Here is a 14,086-nt window from a genome sequence, read left to right as displayed (position 1 = left end):
ACATCCCATATGAAGACAGGCTGAGAAAATTTGGGCTGTTCAGGCTGGAGAAGAGAAGGCTGTGTGGATACCCCATCGCAGCCTTCCAGTATCTGAAGGGGACCTACAAGGGTGCCAGAGAGGGACTCCAACACTTCATCAGGGACTGTAGCAATAGGACAAGGAGTAATGGGTTTAAACTTAAACAGGGAAAGTTTGTGTTAGATATAAGGAAGAAGTTCTTTACTGTGAGAGTGGTGAGCACTCTCTCTGCCCAAAGGAGTGGTGAATGCTCCATCCCTGGCAGTGTTCAAGGCAAGGTTGGACAGTGCCTTGAGTGACATAGTGTAGTGTGAGTTGTCCCTGCCCAGACAGGGATGTTGGAACTAGATGATCCTTAAGGTCCTTTCCAACCCTAACTATTCTATGACTCTGTGATTCTAATTTGGACAAGAATAAGGTTGCCAGCAGGAATTAAACAGTCAATGAACATTTGCTGGGATTTACTAAGGACAACATGTCTCAAGGAGAAGAGAAAACCTAATTCTGACTCCACTTAGAGTAAGCTTGGAGAAAAGCAGAGTTTCTCTCCCTCATACCTGGAATTATCTTGCACTGACATGGATCCTTCAGGGAACTACTGTGAGCCAGTTCTCAACATAAAATTATAATAAGATTTGTAACCTAAAGTCCATTCAAGTACAGCTGCATGCTCTATGATAGGGAAAATCATACAGTTTTTCTTGAAATGGTCCATTTGGCTCATTCAAGTAATTTGCAGTTTGCCATCTCATAATAGTGACTACAATGTTTGAATTTGTAATCTACAAATAAGAGTATCAGATAAATTGGTATCATGAAACGATTTCATTTCAGAGGCCAGTTTTTCTATGAATGCAGAATGAGTGGCAATTGTTGGAGAATCTGTATCTGTTTCCCTACTCTGTAATATAAATGACCTGGGGGAAAAAAATCCTTTGTTACTAGTTTAATTTTCAAGTTTTATCTTTATGTTAATCAGGCTGTCAGCTATGTCAGATATTTTGACTACGCTTTGTATTTATAGGTTGCACCTGCACTTACTTTCTAAGCAGTGCAGTGTCTCCGGGCTAGACCTTGGACAGGCCTTACCAGGTGGAGCAGATGGATGCAAGCTCCCCTGATTACACTTCTGAGCTGGTCAGACATGAACTAGTTCTATTGTGAAAGCTAGAAAGCTACCACATCTTAGGCCAATAGCCACTTTAATATATTCTTTTGATCATGAAGTCTCACTAGCTTAGGCATAGCAGCAGATCACCATAATCCAAAAGACAAAGCAGTTTGTTGCCCAAGAGCACACAGCGTCAGTAAAATGTTCAGAACCCCATCAACACCTTTACTTATGGAAAGGTAAAATGAGGTCACTGCCATTGTTGAAATATGCACTGGGGCAGATGGAGTGGCAATCACTCCCAACAGCCAGCCATCAACCTCAGTTGTCACATCTTTGTGACAATGTTTAAATGCACACCATTTAAGCCAAGCTAAGAGGCCACATTCAGTCCTTACTGACTGACTACCAAGAAGAGTTCTAACCCCACACCACCTCCCCATATTGGACAGCATGCTGTCTGCATAGATCTTGCTTGGTTCCACCCTTATAGAAAAATCTGCTCCACAAAGAGTCACTTTGCCTTTTATTTCTTCTTTGCAATAATAGTTTATGTTTCAGGACTCCAGCAATGCTTATACAAGAGCAATAGGAGAGACTATATGCATCACTACTTACAAGTTTCAGTGAATTATCCACACTGAAATCTTGCCTTCATGGGTGCCCCCAACAATCAGAAGTGTGTGTGCATATATGATTAAAGACACATACTCTTTTGCCTTAATTAATCTTTTCCAGCTGTTTATCCTGATCTGCAGTGGGATGTGCCATGCAATAGAGACTGTTATGAAACTCCTGGGTGCATATATTATGAAGTTAAGGTAGCATAGAGAAACTGGAGTGGTCTTAGTGTTAAAAGGCTTTCCTGATGAAGGTGGTATAAAAAATCAAAAGGAAAACGGTGAGTCATGCCTACAATGTTGGTAATATGTCAAATGTTATGGGACAGAAACTCCTGTAAGCTGAGAAAAATAGATGTGAAACTCTTTAAGAGTCCTGGGCTATTACTCTAAGGATAGAAGTTCCTTTCTCCATGGAAACAGGGCCCACAAATTTCACTTTTTAAAAGTACCTGGCATTTTGTCTGATTGAATTTGAGATGAATGTGAGAGTCAGTTTTCATACAGATTTGTCAGGCTGCAACATTCCAAATAATAACTGTAAGCAGGAGCACTACATTTTCTCTTATTTTTTTAATTGGACCAAGGAGGGGAAAGTTCTGCATATAAAATTCCTGACATCTGTTTACATCATGAACAAATGTAACCTTACCAAAATAAAAATCAAAGCAGAGATATTCCTCTTTTACACCTTTAATGTTTTGAGGAGGGTTAAATGTCATCACATAGTTACAAATTAAGTGAAAAAACATTCAGAAGAGAGCATATGAACAGTATTATGGGAAGTGTCATGAGAAGTTGGAGAACACTCATACCTTGTGGCTGGAAAAAAGATGCCAAGAAATTCCTTGATGTAACACTGGATTTTGGATTCAGTGTTTTGGCTCTCATGAGGAATTTCAAAGGGAGCAATCTTGGGAAATTTTAAACAGGTGGTGAACATCTGAAAAGGGCACAAGAATAATGCAATTACCTATAAGCTATTGCATGTGAAGATAACTAATAACTGCAGCATAAGGTTGGATACAAAACCAGCACATTTTGCAAGATTTTTATTTTCCTTTCATAGGATTTGTTGATTAATTGCCTTCACTCTGGTTGTCTGGGATACAGTGTTGTGCATGTTTTATGACAATGATATTGGAGATCCAGAAGGAATAAAATATTTAGGCCTGTCTCTAAATTGAATGAACAGTCTTGGAGGTAGGTAGGTGTCCTTTTTTTCAAACCAAACTAAGGGATTTTTTGAATGATGTAGATAACCCATTACGTTTAAAGAGATACATTCCTAAAAGTCTATGGCTCCAATTTCAAACTGGAGGCAGCATCAGGGACTGTCATCCCACTTACTTTCCAAATAGTGTTGAGAAACAAACTCTTTGGGTGTAATTTGTGTCATTCAAACAACTGTATCCTCAGTAGCGAGTTAAACGTATCACTACAGCATCTCTGGTGGGTCCCTTCCAGCCCTCATGTCTGAGCTATAAAGCTTTGCATGTGTGGTTTCTCTGATCCTAGTGTAGAAGTGTAAAATAATTCAAGCAAAGCATGGCCTAAAAGTGCCCATTTCACTCCACTGACTATAAAGTCAACATGACTAGCCTTGGTGGAGACAATTATGATTGTCTAAATGCAGGAGAAAGGAATCCTACCCCTTGAGAACCCAAGTCCTAAAGTTTCTTATCTTTCCTTGAGATCTGTGGAGACTACTATATTTCCCCCTACAGGGTTCCATTGGTTCTGTATCTAAAATGGGGCAGTGACAGTTCTGCAGTGGCTCTTGCCTAATAGTGTGAACAAATCTAGGAATTCCTATAAATGCATGACCAAAAGTATGCCAGAAACCGTAAGTCAGCTGCATGAGTAATCAAACCTACCAGTGCTTAGGCTCTACACTGGCCTTGTATAGTTTGCTAGGCAGAAAAAGTGACATCTGATATGAAAACTATTGAAAGTTTCTGACCCTCAACCCGATAAAAAGCAAAGGAAGCTCAATGAAATAATAAAGCATGTGCATTTATAATGAAGCCATGTGCATTTATCTCAGAATACTTTCAGTTACAGAAAGCCAGACAGAAAATTCACAAAAGCCTCTAAAAAAAAACCAAAAAAAAAAAAACCCAAAAAAAACAAAAAACCACCAAAAAAACAAAAACCAAATCCTTAAAGCCATAATAAAACAGACAAAAAAAAAAAAAAAATCCACAAAATAAAAGACAAAAGCAAAAGAACTTCTAAATAGCTTTAGGGTGGAAAAAGTACACTGCAGCTTTCCGAATCTTTATTTAGTGCAGCTACTCAAGGAGTCATAGATGTTAAGAGACATGTTTATTCAATCTCCAGATTGCTTAATGAAAAAAAACTAGAATGGTTCCAACCTGCAATTAAACACTGATCTTTCTCTGGGAAGGACCACTTTCTTTAGAAAGTGCTGCCTGAATGCAACCATTTCATCCATCATTGCAAATGACAACTCCTAGCAACATGTCAGAAAAAAAAAAAAACTCAGGCAGAATGGATCCAGGCTCAGCATGTTCTGTAACAACATAATTGACATAACCCTGAAGGAAAAGTATTTGTCAGACACTGTCAGCTCCAGCAGCTGCAGAGACTCAATTTTCACAAAATTATAAGGTTTGGTTTAAGCATTTTTTGTAAGAGTGAAAAAAGTAACGTATAGAAATCAAAGTTTCTTATCAGGAATAAAAGATCCAATCAAACCTCCACTATTCACCCCAGAATGATGATTTGCAGGAGGAATCTAAACTTGATTTGAACTACATTGTGCAAGTCCTGCAAACATGGAGTAAGAAGAGCTTTTTTTACAGTTTGCAGCCTAAATACACTAGTAGAGGCAAGACATTAGATTAAAAATTTTGCTGACCACAAATAAGTCAACATTGAAAGGCTTTAACTAGTAAAATATTACTGCTGCTTCAAAGAGACAGTCAGACATAGTAAACCCCGGTTTTGTTTTATCAAGGGACTGAGTAGTCATGGCCACACATGGGTGTAACATGGCACAGAGAGAAGGGTTTGATAAATAGCACCTCAAAATAGAAATAGGAATGCAGGCTTTCTTCTGAGCTATTTTTCTTAGTTTCTTCATTGCTGCTTTCCACAAAACTTCACAGCTTAGGAGAACAAGTCAAGACAGTTGCTTCTTTTTTTTATTTAAATAGTTTGCTTATTTAGAAGATGGAGTCCAATCACCATATTTTGCTTAATCTTATCATTTTGTTTAATCTTTATGGAACAAAAATTGAAGTTTCAGCAGAAGTTGAGATAAAACCCACCTATACCACTACTAGTATGGATTGTTTTTATTACTGTGGATGTCTAAGTACAATATTTATATTTTTTTCTTAGGGCAGGATTTAGGATGTCACTTAAAAGATGAAAGCTGAACCAGTTGTCTAAAATCAAAGTAGGGAAACATTCACCTACTTTTTTTTAAGTTTTCTTATCTGGAATTAATTACCCCCTGGAGTTCTCCATAAAAACTTGAAGGACCCTCAATAACCAGCTTAGGTTAGAAACTTAGATCCTAAATTTAGAAACTTAGATCCTAAATATCTATGTGAGACATAAGCTCTTGGGGCAAAAGCTACGTTTTTCCTGGATCCTGACAACATCAATTTCAACATACATTCAACTTCATTACAGCTTTTTTAATCAATACTCTTATTTTTGGCCCCATGACCCCCCCAATTGCAAAGGAGAGTAAGGGTCTTCAAAAACGTGTGGTAAGAGTTTGCCAACAGTACTCTTATGGAAGAAAATTACTTGACTTCTGTGTAAAGGGTATTAGAGAACCTTCAACTTGAAGAGCAAAAATGCTTGGGAATAGCCCTTGCTCCCACACTGCATCGCTTCTTTTTGCATGAGAACCCAGACATGAAGGCAAAAAGATAAGAGTGAAAGTTCCTTCAGCCCATGCAACTTTCTAAAGAAAAGTGAGTAGTAGCAACCAGGTAAACTTCTCCTGATTACGTAAACAGGGGAAGGTGAGAACTTGATATATTTCCCTATGTTCCCTGTTTTTGAAGCGGGACAGCTGTACCATGTTGATGCAGCATCTAAAATTCATCATTCAGAGCAACTTAATACGTGCACATGAGTAGAGCCTTTGATAGTGATTAGTTTCAAAGTTCAGGTTCAGTTGTTTTTAATGAAATTATCAACACTATTCTGCACAAGCCAGTTGAGACCAGGTTCTTAAGAGAATATGCAGTGCTTTCTGATGCAGTGTTATAAGACCTGAGTAATAAAAATGCTTAAATCCCATTTTCTAAATAAATTTTACTTTTTTTTTTTTAATAGGATTTAGAGCCTTACTTCCAATAAATTCCATATAAATATTTCACTACTGTATCTTTGCAAATCTACTTCCCTTTAAGAATCTGCTTATTTGGACTGTGGTCCCTAAGTGAGTGAATAGCTGAGTCAAAGAAATACAGCAGATTGAATAATGTTTAAAAGAAATTAATAAATCCAGGCTTTATCTAATGGGTTTGAGACAACTGTAAAAGAGAGACAATATTATGTCCCTATCTTTTAGGAGAGCTGTCAGATAAAAAAAAGAAAATACTGAAATGCTCAGATCTCTCAATAACAGGGTCATGTAAGTGTCAGAATTAGATAAGAAGAACTGACAATGTTGATAAACTATATAAAGATTGCATGGATATTCCAGTATGTTTCTACAGATCTATTTAAGCTGTACAAATATTTTCCTAGTGTTACTCTCAGTAAATAGAAATATCAATCTAGCAAGAACAGAGTTTAGATTACTTGGATAAATGCCAATATCAGTAGCAATATTAAAATGAAAGACAAAACAGAATAGAAAAAGACATGTGACTTCTGCTTTGTAACATTAAAAAGCTCATGAAAGGAGCAAACAACCAAATCTTGTAAAAAAAGCCAGACCTAGAGGTCTGACAACTTACATTTCCATACTTTTTGCAAAGCAAAGGGGAACTGAAACAGAAGTAACTTTTTTCAAGCTTAATAGAAGCTGAGAAGGGAGCAATTGTGCAATCTGTGTGCAATTTAACTATACTAGCTAGTTGCTTCAAAAGAAAAAAAGTGTTTGACACTTGTGGGGGTGTAATAATATAAGAAATCCTTGAGGCTGTTAGCTCCAGTGGCGGAAGCAGGGAAGAGCATAGCAATAGCAATAAACTAGGTTCTGCAAGAAGAAAAGCCACACTCAGATTTCTGAGCCTTTTGTACTGTCAAGTTCATTCAATTCATCTTTGCTGACAGCAGCCTCACCTGGGACAGTACTTTCACATATAGTGCCATAAAGATCCAATGATATGTAAATATTTTTGTCAGCTTCCAGAACAGAAAAATAATAACTGTACTGTAATAATACCAATAGTTTTACCAACTGTATCTAACAGCCTTGGTTTATCAGCTAGACCGAACCCCCAGAATTCATTACTGAAGTGGTAGTACAAACCAGCAACACTTTTCCCAAAAAACTCTTTTATGCTATACCAGCTTGTACATGCCTCAACCAACATCCAAAAGGAAAATGTACAGACTAAGTTATACAGACATTATACAGTTATAAAGGTCACAGTACATCTTTTAGACCAACATTTATTCCAAACCACACTCAGAAACCTGTAATAATACACTGCTGCTTCTCAAGCACCTCTAAATCCACTAGTGAACACACATAAATCTTACCTTATTGTAATCTTAGAAGAATAAGATCTGAGTAAAGAACCAAGTCTCAAACTCACCCCTTACAGCACAAGAGCCCCCGTGTGAAATAAGCTGTTATTTATTTCACTTGATCTAATAATCCAATTTGCAAATGAGAGCAATCCAATCAAGACATATGTAAACATCATACAGACTGTGTTTTCCTAGCATTTAGCAAGCAGAGGGCTGAGAGGTATGGATAGAGGATTACAGCAAGGAGAAGTAAGTATTATTAAGCTATAGATAGTTAGATCACCACAATTAGTTCTGTTGTCTAGGAGGAAAATATTTTTAGGCAAACAGGGAGAATGCCGTGAAAGACAAATAGAGTCAAAAAGGTTATTGAAAGAAGAAATAAACTTCTTATTCAGGATTTAGCTGAATGGCTAAACCATGGGTGTCCTTAAAGTTAAAAGCAGGGAAAACACAAGTCACAGGACTAAGTTATATATATATAAGTTATCTTGGTTATAAGTTATATATATATATATAAAGTTATATAAATTATATATATATATATATAAAGTATATAAGTTATATATATATAAGTTATCTTGGTCCAAGGGCCAAGATTTTTGGCTTCTATTAAGGCATTTTGAACGCACAGAGTAGCAGAGCCACACAGCACTACACTGGTATCTTTAATATTAGAGAAAAATAGGAAAGGGGTTTGCACAGCAAGACAGCACAAGTTTCTTCAGCTTATTTCCTCGTGGCTGCAGCATTTTCCGCAGAGATGGGAGAACAGATTTATCAAGGCACAGTAGGGAACCAACCACACTGTGCCCCTATGAACTCTGACGGGAGAAAAAGGGACATTTGTGTAGTTATAGACCTGTTGTAAAAGCACATGAAACTAACACACCATTTCACATGGCAGATAATCTAGGAAGTATCTGATGTGTGTTTCCAGGAAGTGCTTATCAGATGAAGCCTGTCAAGAGGAAAATGGAGGTACAAAACAGGCACTATTCTCCTTAGCACTGTGTATGACCAAGATACTCAGAGACAGATAGCCCATAAGTGTAGGTGCCTGAGGCATTTCAGCATCAAAATGGTAAGTGGCAGATGTGCAGATGTTTTCAGGGTGGCAGTTTTAAACATAGGCACCAAGATGCTGCTCAGGTCCCATTTCGGAACTGTCCCCTAGATCTTAACTTGGCCAAAGGGCTGAAGCACAGTAGCAGTCCTCACAAATCACATCCATGAAATTAATTATAGACATCACCCAGATGATCATAAAACAATTTATATTGCGCTTGATTTCTGTCAGGACTGAAGTGGCATTTCTTACCTTTCATAGGAAAAAAGTGCACATCAATGTTTTTATGGAGATGACAATTATTTACCTGTCTCCGTCTCCTCTCTCTCCAAGTTTCCCTCTATCCCTCAGATATGAACTGCTCTCTCAATTCAAAATGCCTCATTGACCAACTTACTTGCTTTAAACTAAGAGCAATTATTTTGGTTTTATGTTTGCTGCTCCTCAGACCCAGAGAAAGGCCAGAGTGTCAAGCACCTCACCTGTACTCTTCAGCTATATCAGATGGTCTGATATAAAGCTAATACATCTCCATCCAAACCTTTCTTTCATAAAATAGTATAACGTCTCCCCTGTGAACATGGCTGGAAAGACAATACTGGATTTCTTCAAGGCAGGCAGCACTAGTTTCTGAAGGGTTCTTTGATCTTTACAGTTATGTCTAGGAGCACAATCATTCCTGTTGTCTTTAATTTGCATCATTCAGGGGCTAGATTGCCTTCTTTGCATAGATGTTCATTTTTTTGCTATGCTCCTTCTGATAGGGGCAGGAAAACTGCAGAAGGCTCCTGGTGTTTTTCAGAAAGTACTAATTAGGGACGGCTGACTAGATATAAATCACCAGTGGGAATACAATTGTGTCACAGGTTCTGGCAGCTGCTTAGAGGCAATCAAACCAAAAGGCATGTTGACTGCTCATACCACTATTTTTTCCACACAAGTAAGGTTTAATTTTTCTCTTCTTACCTTTCAGGCCCAGTTTGCTGACAGCTTTACTCTGCTTGGTTTAAAACCCATATTTATGCCATCAGCAATACAAGAAATAAGATGTTTAATAAATATTTCTAAACAATGAAATTAATGGCACTGGGGAGCTTGGATCAGATTTAGAGCTCATGTTCTTGCTGCATAACCCTTGTACTCCTTCCTACTTGGATTCAGAGGGAGAGGAGAGACCCCACACAAATTTCTGAGTACATAGAGTCTCAAATAGTCTTCTGGGTCAAAACACATCATTGTGGGGAAAAAAAAAGAAACTCTCAACTCCCAATTCATAACTTGATGCATAAAATGCTTTAACATCTGCAACTTTGTAGACACCTTCTAGGCTTTCTTTGATGGCATAACACAGTTTGACATTGGCTAATGATAAGCAAAGTGAAGAGAAGCAAAGAGGTTAGAGTAGGATAGAAAATAATAGAATAATAAAAAACTTTTCATGATTAAAGCAAAGAGGCAGAAACAATGACTACTATTGCAAGAAAAGTTTATTGATAAACCTAATATTTTTTTTTCCATACTGAAGTCCTGATGGGCTACTATGGTTTTCCTTATTATGTTATCCAGTCCAATAACGTTTTATTGCTACCCAAATAAACCCTCTGCCTACAAACCTTCTATTACTTTCCTCTGTAAAACACTACAGTTATAAGATATAGCTATTATGACTTCTAAATATGTTTTCCAACTTTAATGTTCATTAATAATGTGATTTTGAAGCTGGTCACTGAATAAGAGATTTTCAGAAGCATTTATGTGCCTAAACACACATATAACATGCAATGAGGTCATCATTAAGTAGATCTCAGACTTACATACACAACTAATATTTGTTTCCCATTGATTCCCAGAGTGTTTAGGCACCTAATTATTTAGGTTTTGTAAAAGTATCTTGTGTTTTTAAATGTATGTCAGATTTAAAATCTGATTCTGTGCAGATTGGCAGATAAAGATTGGTATTGTTACTACCCATTTTTGCACTCTTCTGTTGATCACTCAAGACAGATCAGTGTTTCTAAAACAAATAAAAAACCCACAAAATTTGATGTCTGATTATTAAAATGTTAACATCCTGTAGATTTCACCATTAATGAAACACAGGGGATAATTGCTTTAAATTCCTCAAGTGGAAACTACTGTAGAAGTGCAAAGGAGTAAGCATCCGTTATAATTGTTTTTTAAGCACACTGTACACCACTCCACTGAGCTCTCTTCATTTGCTTTCTCCCTCCTTCCATGTAACAAACCACAGATGAAGAACACTGCTCTTCATCTTGCTCAGAATTTGTTTGCATCTCATTTTGATTTTGATGAAGAACCTCAAAATAACGTTTATTTTGTTGAAGAACGCTACTCTTCATCTTGCTCAGAATTTGTTTGCATCTCGTTTTTATTTTGACAAGTGTGAAAGTAGTCTGCTGGGACATTATCACAGAATAGTAGGCACTCAATTTTATTGCCATATTCATTGATAATTAGTGGGGTTTCTGCCAACTTTTGCATTCCAGTGTAAGGAAGCAATCCATCTAGCTGTAAGTACATGCAATGACGGTTTTCAACCTGTGGTTCACACATCTCTGAAAAAATATTCCTAATGGCTGCACAAGAAGCCAAGTATATTGCAGGCTAGCTCAAATTTGCTAATTAAAATGAATGCTAAGGCACAGCAAATCAGAAGTAAACAAAAAAAATAATCTGAACAGACACTTGTGAGCCCTCTCCCAAGCAAGTTGCCATCTAAAAGGAAACAAAACTGTAGAATAAAATTCAGAAAAATAAAATAAAAAATAATACAAATATAAAGAAAGAAAATAACTAACATTCAGAGGAGCTGGTTTAGAGGCAAGTCTCAAAACCTAGCAGGCCAAATGAAGCTTTCATTTAGAAGCCAAATTTGAGCGCAAGGCAAGTCATTTAATGTGCCATTGGGCAGGGAGATGTGCCTATTATTTCAGTGAATTTAATGCTACTTCTATATCTTTTATTAATTGGTCTCAGCTTCATAGAAGCTTGCTTCAGGCTTGTTTTTCTCTACAGAAATGACAGGACAACACCAGTTGCTGAATATAGCACATTGTTCAGTCGTCCTTCTGTGTGCCCTATGACACTGGGTAGAACACTTCACCTGGAGTATCTTTCGTTGTCAATATTTAAGTCCTGCAATTGCTACCATTCTTAACCTAGAAAAATAAGTGCTCTTCTCCAAAAGTAGGTAAGTCAATTTAGCATTGTGCTGTGAACTTACCAAGTACCTGGACAAGTCCTTTAAAGAGGGATGCCAAAATTAAGCCAAAACCCCAGACTAATTCCTCTTTTATCTAGCCGAGGTCAGAGTCCTCTGTATCTTTAGGGATCTTCCTGAGATGTATACAGGGTTTTCCTTCAGGTTCAGTATTAATAACAACAGATAGTCTGGAGGGTGGACCAAAAAACACCAAAAAGCCTGAGCACAGAAAATGTTTGCCTGGAAAAAAAGTACTTCATATCTTCATACTATTCTTCAGGAAGTAAAGGGAAAAATACAATAATTATTCCATTATTACTTCTGCAATGTGATAAGCAATGTGCTAAGCACATATGAACTATATTCAAATCTGGAGGGAAACTAGCTCAAGATCTGACTAGTGCAGAATATAAACTTTTGAGATCAGAAAGGACAGTTGCAAGTGGAAGATTCCTGGTTCAGAGACTGATTCAGAGAAAACTCCAGGATCAAAGTTGCCAACAAAGTTTTCAAGCTGACAAGCAGGTATTCTTTATTGCGGCGCCAGGAGACATGGGGGATAGCTCCTTCTAACGTGTGTCTCTGTATTGCTATGCAAGCCATCCTTATATAGTCCCTGGGCATACATACATTACATCATTTTCCAGAAAGTTCCCCGCATGCGTACAGAATTGTGGTAGTGGTCTCTGAGGGTCGTTTACTTCTTCCAACAATCTTCATCACTTCAGGCAGCCTTTGCAGCACGCGCAGTAGATGCTTACACCAGCTTAATTGGTTCATTAACACCAGAGACATAATAATCCTCCTGTCCTCCTACTTATCAGTTGGTTTAACTGTAGCCCATCCTGGCCACCTGCCATTCCCAGATACTCCTTATCCCTGTATCCTGTTCTTCTAGACTGTTTTTCTTAAAACTATGTCAACTATAACGATTCATCTTGTACAAGAATTCTCAGTATGTTCTCTAGCTGTACTCTGCCTTTTTTTTCTGTGTGGCATGCACCTCAGTAATCTTCATTGCTACTGTTAGAAAGCCATCAAACTTAACATTGCGTAAAACTGATTCTAAAGGTTTATATATTACATTAATTTTGTGCCCCTTCTTGTCTCAAGATGCAAATAAAACTTGCAACTGAGGCCAAAAAATCATAAATGGAGCAAGTTAATGGGGAAAAAAAAAAAAAAAAAGGAAAAACCATAAAAACCCAGATACTAAACATTATTAAGGTCCCCTGGACAGCAAAGACCACTTTGTTGGCTAAACAAGCTAGCTAAGGAAATCGTGATTATGACAATACACATCTGAGGGGCCCTTCTCCTCTCCTTCCTACCATAAAACCCTCAGGCAATATTTTGTATGACAGTAGCCATAATTAGAGATGTGTCCTAGCTCAGCGTGTGTCTCCTCACCCTAAAATATTGTGTATCTTAAACCAGTATGACCAAAAGCTTGGAGACAATTCACTAGATAGAGCAGATCCTGTAGCTGAAGGAGCCTCACTAGGAGAAGCCTAATGACCTGATAAATCAACCCCTCCCTCCTCCAATAGCCAAAACTCCCATAGCACCTGTGAGTAGTTAGCCAGTAGATGGCAAAAAGAATAGTGGGATGAGAGAAATATTAATGGCAGCACACAGCAGGAGCAGGCTGGGATCTAACTGTCAAAGATGGTTGTGGGGGCGGAACTTCAGAATGCAATGGAGTAGTGGACGTCTGCTTAAGGCTACTTGTTTTGAAGCCATCTACTGAATTAAAGAGTGTCCACATTGCAATGGTAGGATGCAAATCATTACTGACCCTCCCTCAGTCTCACTAGGAGACAGCTGCAAACATCAGGTCTAATCATCCCTTAATATCATTATTTATATTCTAAAGCTCTGTGGACACTAGTGCCAACTGCTTTTCCTGCACTGACATACTGCAAGGAGCCTCAACCAGTCCTGGTAAGACTTTATTTTCCTTTTAGTGACTTCTCTGCAAGATTCTTTGTTGATTTTGTTTTGGAGGCCATTATGTTTGACCATGCTGCTTCTTTTCTTGTGTGTCTCTGACAGCTCCCAAGCAAACTGTACTAATGGCTGGCCATGCTAACACATATCTGGACCCAGGGATTCAGAGTCCCATGGGCATCTCCTTACAATGCTAGTATGTCAACAGATTATTAACAAACCATTACAGTTTTTTTTCATGCTGGTATGTTAGATTTTGAAGGAGGCATTTAGCTTTTAGAATAGATTCAGACAGGGACCCAGATGAAACAGATCCATGCATTTTTTTTACACCAGAACCTAATATAAGTGAAGCGGTACATTCGAGCATAGTCTCCTTGCATCAGTTGGATCCCTGA

General features: G+C 37.8%; 1 long non-coding RNA gene across 1 annotated transcript; it reads left to right on the top strand.

Annotated features, from left to right (window-relative positions):
- The first annotated feature begins 13,424 nt into the window (after positions 1 to 13,424).
- On the top strand, positions 13,425 to 13,869 carry LOC136009214 (uncharacterized). Its single transcript, XR_010610405.1, has 3 exons — positions 13,425 to 13,513; positions 13,615 to 13,682; positions 13,794 to 13,869. It is a non-coding gene; the product is annotated as an uncharacterized LOC136009214 (long non-coding RNA).
- The last annotated feature ends 217 nt before the right edge of the window (positions 13,870 to 14,086 follow it).

Source organism: Lathamus discolor, chromosome 2 (assembly GCF_037157495.1).
Source record: "Lathamus discolor isolate bLatDis1 chromosome 2, bLatDis1.hap1, whole genome shotgun sequence".
Lineage (NCBI taxonomy): Eukaryota > Metazoa > Chordata > Aves > Psittaciformes > Psittacidae > Lathamus > Lathamus discolor.
Note: the sequence above shows the minus strand (reverse complement) of the source record. Positions and strands in the feature narration are given on the sequence as shown.